The sequence below is a fragment of the Protomyctophum parallelum genome, assembly GCF_964188405.1.
Source record: "Protomyctophum parallelum genome assembly, chromosome: 6".
NCBI classification, from domain to species: domain Eukaryota; kingdom Metazoa; phylum Chordata; class Actinopteri; order Myctophiformes; family Myctophidae; genus Protomyctophum; species Protomyctophum parallelum.
The window spans coordinates 13,908,914-13,923,156 of NC_139701.1; the positions used below are offsets into that span (position 1 = coordinate 13,908,914).

Sequence of the window (14,243 nt, forward strand, 5' to 3'; positions counted from 1 at the left end):
ACAGGCTGAACACTTGATATATGGGCCTGTCCTGGCGTATTGGAACAAGACGTTCCAATACGCCACTGTTGTACAGTATTTCCAGGCGTCAGCGTGCAGTGACAAATTATTTGAGTGTGTTCTCAGGTGTGTTTCCCTGGCAGCTTTCAGTTGATGCTGTGCAGGAGATACTACCGTGCGTCAAAGAACTGTTGTGTACCTGCAAGACAGGTGTCCATTTTCAGTCGTTATGTTTGTTCTAGCTCGAATAAGTAGTTTTACCGCTCAGTGTGAGTCCAAAACCCAAAGCCAGACAAACAAGTTTGTTTCCTGAAAGTCCACAGTTTCTCTATTCTTCTGATCCTGTGCTGCTGGTTATACCATGAATTCCCAACTTAAAGTGTTTACCTATCTATCTATAGTATCAATCTATCGTATCTATCGTATCTATCTATCTATCTCTCTATCTAATCAATCAAATAGCAGCCATGCTGTGCTTAGTCTCCCTGGAGAAATGAAGACAAAACCGTTCCATATTCTGGGTTGGTAATGATCATAATACCCTTTTTAAATACATAGAAGGAATTGTTGATTGAGCGCCTGCAAATCTCTCTCTCTCTGCCCAGAGGCAATATACAATTACACCTTTCCAAACCGATGACAATAATTGTTTTGTGATGGCTTGCAATTATGAAAAGGCATGGGGGGGTGGTTGTGGGGCTTTTATAATAGATAGTTATAAAAAAGTTCAAAATTACTTTATACTGAAAAGATTGAAAAGGTAGGCTGTAATCTTTACGGTCCTTCCTTTCGTCTGGTTCACATAACGTATTATTATATCTATTTTTAGGGGACAATGTGAGTGAAATGTAACCTGACGCTGCCAGATGGGGGCGGTATTGGGTAACCATGTTCCCCAACACAGCCTTCATCTGGGATCTCTCAGGGAGTTGAGCTGACACCAATCCGTTCCGTACCGAACCAATCAGTGTGAGCTAAGGGAGGGATATGTGCGAAACCGGATGTGAAGCTATATAGACACGTCAATATGATTGGTTGTGTTTGCACGCCCACACGGTGATAGACAGACGGTCCCATCCAATCATCTACCAAGTATCTTGAAAAAAAGGAACAGCCCCGTCATCGAATTTGCTTCCGCGATCCCAGATCCCAATAAGCTGTGAAACAAATTTGTGTAGCAAGCTTCTTGGATCTGGCAGCGTCAGGTTAAGTGAAATGCCCTACAGGCAAAAAAACGAATCTCACATTTCTTTTGCTAGGCCGCCCCAATCTGTGATATGAGGAACAGCTTGGGTTCGATGAAGACACTGGCCCAGAACAGAGTGGAGATCCCTTGCTGCTCTGAAACCGCTACACAACCGCTACAAGCACCTGTCTGCAATTAGCAAAAGAAATGACCCCCTAATGTTTTTCTGTAAGTGCTAAAATGACAGAATGCAAAAACAATATCCAGAAACCATGAAATATTAACCACTTAAACGCTTATATACTGTATGTAGTGGAACGGCATTCTCCAAGGCTTTATCCCATTCTGACCGGGCACCCATTTTGGTGTTGGCATCATGTTATGCTTTAGCTATTGAAAAATAGCAGATCTACAAGCTCATATCGCGCCACCGAGTGGCGCGATACGAGCTTGTAGGTCTGCTATTTTTGAAAAATCTAAGAACGACTGACATTTTTAGAATCTGATCTCGGGTCAGAATGGGTTATAATCAGACCAGTGTGTGTCCAGTGGAAACCTCGTATGAATCTGATCCCAGGTCAGACTGGGTTAAACTAAGCCCCCTCCCGTTTTCTATCCTCTATTCGACCGAAGCTCACAATGCGTCGCAAAAACAACAACAACGCAGCGCATTGTGGATCTGCTATTTTCGCCAAACCTTCTCCAACACAATAGGGACGCTGGGGATGTGTTCAAGCGGTTTTCAGTCCATTTCTTTGATCCTACTAGCATGTGACATCACTGCACCAAGTACCATCTAAGTACATCTAAAACCTGTTTATTTATTTATCTGCACTCGGTTTCCTTGTCTTGTACAGAGCTACAGTTGCTACAGATTTCCTTTCCATGAGACCCCAAACAAACCCCAATCATTAATTCATGACCGGGTGCATCACGGCTTACAGTCCTACATACTGCACCTTATACCGTGTCTTAAAAACACGGTGGCCTATTTGCAGTGTTGCCAGATTCTGAGAGAGAAATAAGCCGCCTGGTTCATGAAAACAAGCCCAAATAGGCCACATGTGGACTTTTGAACCCACATAACATTGGCTATGTGAAAAAAGCCGATCTACAAGTCTTGTGGGGGGGGGGGAATTGAATAATGTTGAATGTTTTTTTTAAACATTTGAAATACACAAATCGTGTATGGGCCTTCCTGGCACAGAATATATCCAGATGGGGCTCCGTGGAAAAATACATATTAATTTTAGAGAAAATGTTTGAGAACCACTTTTAAACAGACAAAACAATGACAAAAATAAAGGAAGCCCAAGCAACTACACTTTAGAAACAAGCCCTAAAAAAAGAAACTCAACCCGCAACTACCAATATTTGCAAGCAACTTTACAGAAAAATAAGCCCAAAGTCGCTTTTAATAAGCAGACATGGCAACACTGCCTACGGTATTTCTGTTGTCGTTAACGTCTAGAGGCCATTTGAAATATTGATAAATGCTCTTTTCAGAGGCCTGTGGCATCTCCCTCCATCTTATATGGATGACGTCGCTGTCATCTCCGTATTCTAACTTTTTGTGGGGTATTTTTCTGTAAATTAAAGCCCTACTGTACGCTATGTGATAATACTACAGCGTCACACAAAAGAACCGTTTTAGAATTTGAATCCTGAAAAGTAACAGTTTGGGACAGAGACGATGAGTAACAGTGCCAGCAGAATGACAATGATCACAGGCAGCACGCGTTGTGGTAAAGGAAAGAAAATGAGAAAATACACTTTCTTTTAAAGGAATGCTGTTTTTTTTTGTATTAAAAAAATATTTTATTTTCTATCAATTACCCACTCCCTGAAGCCTTGAATATAATGTAGTGCGAAGAGGCAACTGACAATTATCACACATGTACACATGCATGATAATTGTCACTTGCCTCTTCGCCTTTGCGCTATGCAGAGAACCCCCTCTTTTCAAACCAAAACCAAAACAAGAAGTGTGGCATGGCAAGGGAAGTATAAACTGAGTTTAAGAACTGTGAAAAACATCAAGGGGGAAAAACAAAAACAAAATATCCCACAGGCAGCTAAAATGGTACAAGGGCACTTGTTTCCACTGGCAATTATAACTTCATAAGTTCATATGTAGTTTGAGTATAAAGTGACACAGAAAGTGACTATGAAAGCTTCATGTGACAGTTTGCTCTTAGCTAAGAATACTGTGGGCTTCACTAGATAAGACTGTTTTTGGCATGGTTCTACAAGGTAACAAAGAAGAATAAAACTGCACAATGACACCATATACTTTGTTGAATCAAGCATTCAACCAAGCCGTGTAATGAATTAAACTAGCGACCCCCAGAGAGCCTCAGCACCCCCTTTGAAAATGATTGCTTCCAGCGCAGGCGCCGCAGGGGTCCGCGGATCAGTGCATATCAAACTGGGGGTCCTTGAGATTTGAGGTTGAGAATCATGGCTTTAACCCAGCAAGAACTGAATATATTTGGTCGTGGACCATCATCTGAAAATGTTAACTTTTGTGCCAGGTCACCCCCGAGAAGAGAAGATTTGTTAAAGGTTAAAAATAAAGATATAAAATGTTTAAAAAAAAATCTAAAAGGAAAATAGCAGTGTACAGGCCCACATCGTGAAAGAGAAGCGTTGCCTGTGAGCTTGTATATCTACCATTTCTGAAAACCACTGTTCTAAATCCTTAGAGTTTTCTGAATAACTGGCGTTGCTATATATAGCTTTTCTGGTTTTAATGGGTTAATCCTTACATACACAGAGCTAGCTTCCTCCTATGAGTCTGCTTCAAGGCAGAAGGCACATAGGAGGAGTTCATCCTTGTGAATAAAAGGTCATGGATATATATATGATGAACTGCTCTCTCCCCCCCTCTTTTTTAATGTCCATATATGTTTTTATGACAATGCTGTATACATACACTATACATTATGATTATACTGTCTGTCTGCCTCTCTGTCCGTCTATCTATACACATGCAAGCACACTAGTATATACATTTTATTTCAAATTGCATAGTGTCTGTGTTGGGTGAATTCCTTCATCGTCCAAAAGTTTGAATATGGACGGAGATACAGAGGTTTCTGCCAAACGGCGACGATTATGCTAAAATAAATTGTGATTTCAGCCCAAGCCTATCACCTTCATGTGTCCTCATACTGTTGATAACACCGTTTCATCATTAGATGACGTCACATTTAAAATAAATTAGACGAGACACATTTAAAATAGATTAGATTAGACACAAGGAGAACACAGAGCAGTCAACAGAAGCCTCAGTGTATAGAGGCGTGTCCTCACAGCGCTGTTTCATTCATTATGCTTGACACCAATGACTGCTGTCTTATCTGCTAATCGATATACTAACCGGGCTGCTCAGCCATGCACTGTAGCGTGTGTGTGTGTGTGTGTGTGTGTGCGTGCGTGCGTGCGTGCGTGCGCGTGCGATAAGATGTTTATTGTCACTGTATGGAACATAAAACAACATTTTGTTTACATCCACTTCAAATCGAAGAAAAGAGATACAGATGTGTCTACGTGTGCGTGCATGTGTGGTGTGTGTGTGTGTGTGTGTGAGACGTGTGTGTGTGTGTGTGTGAGACGTGCGTGCGTGCGTGCTGATGAAGGGGTGTGTGGTTCCTTGGGTGGACAGAAGCACACACCGCGGCTCTGAACTGGGTCACCCGGTTGCCGTGGTGACCTTGTGGCAGAGGTCAGTGATTGGATAAAACCCCAGAAGAACTTCATAATGATTGGTTCCACTCGGCCTCGTTTGGACAGCTAATTACTGCCAATTGACTGGCTGATAAATGTGACCCTGTCTTTAGCTACAGCTGTGTGCGTGCGTGCCATGTGCGTGCCATGTGTAATCAACCATGGCTACTTAAAAGTTTTGTCAGGCCAAAGGCCAAGTAGCAAAAATAGACCGGCTATTTTGACACTCAAGCACAATGATGATGAAGGGCATTAATATATTCTTGCTTTTGGGCAGAAATCTCCATATTTGAACCTTTTGTGTTTTTTCGTAGTAGTAGTGTGAAATGTAAAATGTGAAATGTAAAATGTTTTTTGACATGAGTTGCAAACACAACACTTCGTGACACATTGTAAGCGCCACTATTTTTTGCATGACAATTGTCAACTAATGGTGACAGCCCTGATCAACGCGTAGGGAAACCGGAACTGCACTGGATTTATTGCAGACTAAAACACTGCAGTGAATGTATTCATGAAGTAAGAGAACACCAAATCAATGCGTGCGTGCGTGCGTGCACCTCAGAGACAAGACATTGGAGTGGAGTCATTTAAGGTGTAAGGACATGGATAATACGTGTGAGACCTGTAAACTTGACTCTCTGTAATGTTAGCTATTGTTTCCCCTTTCATGAAGACAATGATACTGCCTGGCTGGATCTCGTTGTAATGGTTAAAACTAGGTCACTACTGCAGTGTGTGAATTTGCAATGCTGTGTACAGTGGCCCAGGCATTTTCTACACTAGCCCGGGCAGCGCACCCCCCGCCCCCGCGCTCTATTGCCCAGTCCACACACACCCCCCCCCCCCCCGCAATGAACATGCACAGGAAACAGAGAAGAATATGAATTAATGGAATGAAAATAACAACGCTCGTGTTTAGAAAAATCTGATGGCACCATTTTGTAATGAATGCACAACTTGGGGGGGGGGGGGGGGGATATAGCCTCTAATATCAGCTACACAGTACATTTCTATCTATCTTTGAAGAAAGAAAAAACAACAACAAGAGAAATAGATAATGCTTTTTTAATGGAATTAGGTGCATGTAGCCTATGAGGGCTCTAATATTCGCTACACAGAATTTCTTGAGTGGTGCAACCACTCCTATAGACAGCCATGTGTGTCCCTGGCTGTGTTTCTGGCTGGCTGCCTGTGTCTGTCCCTGGCTGTCTAACTGTGTACAAGCACGAAATAGCGTTTGGTTGGTTTTCACCACCAAGTGTCACTGTTGCATACACACACACATGGTAACTGTATATATGAGGATTTCGGGTGTGACAGAGATTTTGAAAACATGACCAATGACAAAAAAATCCCATATCTGCTGGGCGAAGTACAACAATGTGCAAACACAGCAGCAACATTTGTGAGTTGCTGTGATAGGAGAAGGATATCAAATGGAACACAACCACCCTAAAGACTAATCATTGTGTATATTCCTGCACTATACCTGCATCGAGTGACCTGGGTACATAGAATTTGATCTATTGAAGATTCTGATCCTCAAATGTACATAATTTTCGTATTGATTGTATTGCTGTATTGTTGTATTGTTCTTTCTGCTTTGGCAATGTAAACGTATGTTTTCTCATGCCAATAAAGCCCTTTGAATTGAATTGAATTGACAGTACAGTACAGTGACAGTACAGTACAGTAGAGGGACCCCCTGGGGACCCCCACACGGTAACTCTTGTCATTTCTCAACCATTTCGTATGCGGGGCGGCTCGCCGGAAACCGGGCCGGCACCCTGGGCGCGTTCCTGTGGGTCCTCGAACTTCCGCAACACGGAGTTGCAGCACTCACTTCACACAGGTGTTATTTAACTTATTTTCCATCTATCTTTGAAAAAATAGATAGATATTGCAATTGTAATGGAATTAGAGACGGGGAGGGCGAGAGGGGCGGGGGGTGCGTGGCTGCCCGGACTAGTGGAGAAACGACTGCTTCGCCCCACAGAGTCCAGGTGTCCATAAGCAAGACTCTGAACCCCTAATTGCTCCCAATGAGCAGGTTGGTGCCTTGCAGCATGGTTTGAAAGATGTGAAAGTAATGCACAATCTAGGTATGTGCTTTTGGTGGAAGCACTATATAAATACGCTATTTAAAATTTTACATAGTACGAATGATAGCCTATTATGGTATGTGCTGTATGTATGGTATGAAATGGAAAAATTGCCAGGGCAAAATTGGGTGAAAATTAGAAACATGAATGATGGATTAGCATTATAAACCGGTCTGGACAGTACACCATGCCGTGCTGTCGGCAGCCTGCACCTCTCCTACTGTACAAAGTCACATTTCAGACAAAACGGGTCAGCATTTCCATAACGGCCATTATCCAAAGTGCTTTACAATTGCCGTGACATTCTCAGACACACACAGTAACACGGCGACAGCAGAGGAGACCTTTAGGCACAATCAGGACGGAGCAGTTAAAAGGTCTTTGATCAAGGACACTTCAACACCAAGCCACCAGTAGCCTGGGATTGAACAGGGGACCGCCCGGATGGCCACTCTACTCCCCGAGTCACTGCCGCGCCCAACACAATGAATAATGGTCGAAATGCTGCAGCTCTCTCTTTTATCTGTTTATTCTGCATCATGCCTCTTCCTATGTTGAAACCTGTAGACAACACTAACAATACTCCTAACAGTTGATAACATGTTGGCAGCAGACTGTGTCCTAACACACGCTGTTATCTTCAGCAATCTAACACACACACACACACACACACCCCATGTGCTGCCAGTCCCCACGCACACACGCACACACACACATGTTATATCAAACAATAATCATCTCCTGTTGTTCCTACCTCTGTGTCATTAACTGAACATTTAAAATGAACTGCTGCAATGTTGTGTAGAGTGCAGGATATACTTGGCCGAGAACATAGATAACCGAGAGAGAGAGGGAGAGAGAGAGAGAGAGAGAGAGAGAGAGAGAGAGAGAGAGAGAGAGAACCGAGAGAGAGAGAGAGAGAGAGAGAGAGAGAGAGAGAGAGAATGAAGTTCATACAGCCATCACACTTAATTATCAACAGCTGAACTTCATTCATTGTCTCTCTCTCTCTCTCTCTGGTGATGAAACATAATAAAGTGGCAAAACCAACAGCGTCTCATGTCCACTTCCACATGAATGAACATGTCCAAATCTACCAGTGGAGTGAGTGTTACTTTCTACCATAATGCACTACTTCTCAAACTACAGCCGTTTGGAAATTGGCACCCGGAGCTCACTCGCCTATTAAACACCTCTAGCTAGGCGGGAAATAGCTGTTTTCAATGCATGATAGTGCAGTTGGTGATACAAGCATGAAATTTGGCACAGATGTCCTTCATATGTCCCTAATCGATAATCAGCCTCGGGCCACGCAGAATTCCAATTCTTTCAAGGTGGCCAGGCCAGTTTTAAAAATGGCTGCAACTGTAAATACGGACAGCTAGGCGGGAAATAGAGGTGATAGTTCAGTTGGTGACACAAGCATGAAATTTGGTACAGATGACCTGTATATGACCATAATCGATAATCAACCTCGGGCCAAAAAGATTCCTCCATTTTCCAAGATGGCCGCCAGTTTGCAATTGGGCCTACGTTTTGGACTATATCCTTTTGCTGAGACTGTAATCTTCTATTATTTCCCCCTCATTTTGATATAAGAGAATATGTTCTGGAGGTATTTCTACGAAGTACGATCAGAAATAACATTAGGTTCCAATATGGTAAATACCGTATATATATTTTAAAGCTAACTTTGCTTCTGGGGGACCCAGCCCCGACAACCTTACAGGCATATGCAAAGGCTCAACTTTAGCATTTTATGTAGACCTAGCAATATATATAATGCAGTTTCATAGATATTCCACTGTTACTTTCTTTTTAGCTTACAGTACATGTGATTCATGACCACTACTTTTTTATGTATGTGATGTATTGCCATGCTTTTTGTTATTGCTTAATGTAAGTCGCTCTGTTAAATGCCTAAATTGTAATTGGGTCAGTGCTCAGCGGCCAAATCCATATAATTTTGGGGACTTCCTTGACATGAAAAGGTTTGAGAAGAGAAAACTAGAAGACATTTGTAGAATCGCCCTCAGGTCTTAATGGGGTAAAACACTACAGTGCTAACAGTAGAAGCATAAAATGACTATAAATTAAGAACACAGACATTGAATCTGTGACGGTAGTCACAGGCCCAGATTTTGAAGATGCGTTTTACAATGGGGTAATACATACAGTTTTATGAGCTGGGGGCGTGTTGTATGTCATATTGCAATTTTGGGCATGTTAAGAAGCGCTTTCGACACCCCGTGGATTGCGCGAAACGGCCTTGAATTAGTCATGGGTGTGTTTAAGGCGTGTTTGAGACGTACCCAATCAACATGTCTGTACTATTCTCTTTACCAGTCAGCTGATGTCACATACGGAATGCGCACTTTGGGGATCGTGGTATTACATTTCTTCAGGCTGGCACCATAGAAGACATGACATGACTTTGTCACATTTGGGTTAATTATTCCTATTGCACTGCATGCTGTCACCTTTATTCCTCAAAATAATTTGTTTCTATTGAAAAACACCAGTAAAATAACGTTTATTATATTTTATTTCATTCAAGTCATGATGAAGGAATGAATGCTGCTGCTTAATGCTGTGCCTGTGGCCCCGATGGTATATTGTCTTCGCTCGTAGCATTTTATTGAAGAAGACTTGAATCGGGTGTGATACAGCATATGAAAGCAAACTTCCCAAGGATTATGGAGATGTTTTTATTTATTTTTAAGGTTGAGAAATGAAAGAATTATGGCCGTTTCTAATCTCAACATTTTACAAAAAAAAGACGCAATAAGAGGCTGTTGCCTTGTCTCATAGAAACAAGTAAATAGGTCTATATAACAGCGCATATAACAGGGGTCTGTAACCTATTTTAAATGAAGTGCCATGTTTTTATTTTCTAGATACTGAGTCTGCCATATCCAGATTAATTTTAATGACACCACATTAAAATAAAAAAACATATTTTGATTGTCCACAAATATAAAGTTCTTCCTTCTTTTTAAATATGTTCTTGCACATTGTTATAATGATCATTATATATATCCCCCTGCAGTCAGAGTTCATAGTTTTAATGAATGAATGTGATGCATTGTGAGCTGGTATAGATCTGCTATTTTCAAAAGTAATCTTGGAAAAATTTAATTTAATTTTTGGATTAGCCGTCCTTAGTTGGGCAAATGCATTCATCTGGGGATCCTTGACATGGGAATGTGCTGTGTGAGGATCACTGGTTTAAACAACATTAGGAGAAAAGCCCAAATAACCACTTTAGAAACAAGAAAAGCAACCACAAATAGTACAACTACCAATATTTACAAGCAACTTTACAGAAAAAGAAGCCGCTTATAATAAACAGACATGGCAACACTCTAGCAGCCTCCCAGAGCCGCTCAAGTGTACAATCAAACAGTGCTTTTTGCGTTTATGAGGTGGTCAGACCCACGTCTAATCGTTATGCGCTGAGTGTTTTTAGGTCAAGGGGCTTAATAGCAAATTGCGCAAAGCGAAAATAATTAACATGTGGACACTCCCACAATGCTAAAATATTCAGGAACGCCGTATGCCATATGTGTGTGCGTTCAACACGGGCCGATATGCCTTTCATAATACGAATGTGCGCAGAGCGAGGGCAATTTATGTACTACCCCATTGTAAAACGCATCTTCAAAATCTGGGCCACAGTCTCGCCAACCTGGCTCTGTCAGTCTGACGGGGCAATGTAATATTAACCTAATTAACTCCTATGTGAGGATGTCATACGATATACAGTACATATACTGTACGTATATAGGGCTAAAAGGAATCTGTGGGACTTGGCTGCACTGCTCTGAAATGAGCAGTGCGTCATTAAGTAAGTCGAGATGCCTTTACTGTCGATTAACACCAGGCTGTCTGTGTGTCCCGACCGAGCGCTGTGCTCATTGCTCCTAATGCAGTTATGATAGGATAGGGAAATGCACAGGACACATTTCACATCATTATTAATTATACAGTGACAAAGATACCCCAAAGGAAAGGGAACCAAGAGAGGTAATTGAATTGTTTCAGAAGCTCTCCTCCCTACTGTTGTATACGGACACACACACGCACACACCCACACACACGGTTTGTATTGATTAGAGTATTCAATTCAAACTTTATTCAAGACACTCACAGGGGGGTCCATAGGGCAGAACACATAAAACATAAAAACACAAAAGTAAACAAACTATAAATAAACCAAACAAACAGGGGGGACTTATCTCTGTACATACAGTCTAGAACGCCAGTGGCTCCACAGCTTAGATGACAGCCTGACAGAGCTCTTAGCAGGGTTAGAAAGTGATGCAATGATGCTGTTCTCAGAGTCTGTTAACCTGCACATAAATCTATACATCAGGTTTCGTAGCACAGCAGGGCAAGTGGGTACATTTATTTCTACAAACATTTGACTGGCACTACAGCATCTTGGGGCTTTGAGCAGCAGTCTCATGCAGTCATTATATGCCACTGTCATTTTTTGCAGGCTGCCCTTTTTGTAGTGTCGCCACAAGTGGGCAGTGTACAGCGGAGTACAATAAGCTTTAAAAAGTGAGATTTTCACAGGAACAGAGCAGAAATTAAACTTGCGTATGAGTGTGTTGGCTTGAGCATACAGTTTACGCCGCTGTCTAAAAATATCTCTATCATCAGATAGGTCATTTGTTATAAAATGACCTAGATATTTGGTCTCTTTGCATTCTTTTAATGCCATTCCAGACAGGTAGAAATCAGGAAATACCAGCTTACTGTCTTCCCTACTTCTCACAATCAGAGTTATGCTCTTTTTTGCGTTGTACTTCACATCAAAATCGAGGCCGTACTGTGAGCACACTTTTAGTAACTGCTGGAGACCAGCACTATATGGGCATAGAACCACCAAGTCATCTGCAAACATGAGGTGGTTGATGAAACAGTCACCAATGATACACCCTGTTTTACAGGCATTCAACTGTACAGATAAATCGTCCATAAAAACATTAAAAAGGAAAGGAGATAAAATGCTGCCTTGCCTTACCCCATTGGTCACATGGAATGGAGCGGAAATGGAGTTACCCCATTTAACCAGCATAGTCTGGTGTGCATACCAGTAAACCAGAATCCTTATTACACATCTAGGGGCCCCTCGCAAACATAACTTGTTAAAAAGTTTACAATGATTGACTCTGTCAAAAGCTTTAGAAGCATCAATAAAACATGTAAATACCGTGGTGTTTTGACTTGCATATTTGTCCAATATCTCCTTGAGCGCAAAGATACACATGTCAGTGCCATGTTTCTGTTTGAAACCAAACTGATTATCAGCTGTCAGTAAATACTGCTCCAGCCTACTGAGGAGAACTCTTTCCAGTACCTTAGATAAAATGCTGGCTAGAGCTATTGGCCTGTAGTTCTCAGAGCTATTCAGCTTACCCACCTTGTCCTTAATGACGGGCACTAGAATTACAGATAAAATGGATTTTGGTAGTGATCCATGAACTAAAAACCCAGTAAAACAAATGGCAAGTAAAATATGCAGTTTCCTGCTGGCATATTTCAAGTGTTCGGCAGCAATGTTATCCAGACCACAGGCCTTATTGTTGTCTAATTTCAGGACAGCTTCATGTATTTCTTGTGTTGTGATAACCACCTCCTCATCTGCATCGACTGTGCCAACTTGGAAAGGGTTACTTGGAATACAGTTAAATAAATCAGAGAATTTCTTCTGCCACAGATTACATATGTCCTCCGGGCCACTTGCATCATCGACACTTGATGGTAGAGATGTTTTACAGTTATTAATAGTTCTGATTTCTTTCCAGAAATCAGTAGAACTATTATTTTGTAGTTTCTTTGCAAGTGCATCAGCCCGCATTGTATTTTCCTGTCTCTTAATGAAACGGAGTGCATATTTAAAGTTAGCATTGGTCTGCTTTTTTCGTTCAAACAGGTGACCAGACTTATTTTTGCCCGATTCAGCCCATTCTTTGAAAGCCCTACTAGCATCAGCATGCAGTTCTGCTACATATGTATTCCAACCTGGCCTGGCAAGGCCACCATTTGCCCTATGTTTATATAAAGGCTTGCTGGCAGTTAAAAGAGACTCCACAATATGTTCGTACATTGTGCACAGATCAATGCTATGGTGTGGGTTTTTACAATTTAAGTCGTGACACAAAATTGCATCCTTAGGGAGTTTGATGTTATCTAGCAGAGCATTAGTTTGGCTTTGATACATTTCCAACTGGTGTTTGGTGGCCTTGGTCCAATCTAGTTTCCCTGGCTTCTTGCTGCCCTCTACTGGAGATAGCAGAGGTAGATTACCAACATTGATCAACATGGAGAGAGGAATATGGTCAGTGGTAGCCAAGTCATAGTTGATATGCATGGACTGTAAAGAGTCATGTGCATCTACAGTACTTATACAGTGATCGAGCCATGAGGTTGTATGCCAAGCCTCACTGATATAAGTGTAGCTATCAGAGGGTAAAAGTTCCTTGCTAGAGAGAATCAAGCCATACTCAGTACAGAACTGGAGAATATGGTTACCAAATAATGCATTGGCATCTGATATGTCTGCATTCAGATCACCAACTACATAGATGCAGGTGGACGCGTTGTCATGAATAAAAGACATGATACATGCTAATCTATTCAGATACTCATCTTCATTTAAAGTGCATTCATAGGGAGTATAGACATTTAGGATTATGAACTTTTTGTCACTGCAGTTAAACTCAATGCCGATGGCCCAATCAACATCCATTCTAACCACATTTACAAGATTGTCATATCTTTTGTTCCATAAGATTGCCACTCCACCTGGTATTCTACCCCGGACTATTTTGGTACTGAGATCCGTTGTGGACTCACCAGCACCATGGAAATCATCATGAACAGAGCTGAGTCCTTCCAGGTCCTGTCTGGCCAGGAATGTCTCTTGCAAACATAGAACGTCACAATTCAGTAGTAGTTCGTCAACAACGACGCGGCGTGATTTGTCTGCCTCGCCGTGTCCCACACGCAGCCCTCGGGCATTATATGAGACAACACGCAAGTTCATGATGATCCATCAGTTTCCTGATCGCTTGTCAGGCTTTGGCTCCCGAGTGGAGATGCATGGGCGATCAGGTTCTTTAGGAGCTGTAGGTCTTTCCCCCCTCCAGATCTGAGGGCTGTGCCATCATTGCTGTCTCTGGGTCTGCGTGGCTCAAAGTACCGACGTACAT

At 41.9% G+C, this 14,243-nt stretch overlaps 1 protein-coding gene across 1 annotated transcript in view; it reads right to left on the reverse strand.

Annotated features, from left to right (window-relative positions):
* homer3b (homer scaffold protein 3b) overlaps positions 1-14,243 on the reverse strand; it is an 83,184-nt gene that overhangs the window by 28,104 nt on the left and 40,837 nt on the right. The gene's annotated exons all lie outside the window — the stretch shown is intronic.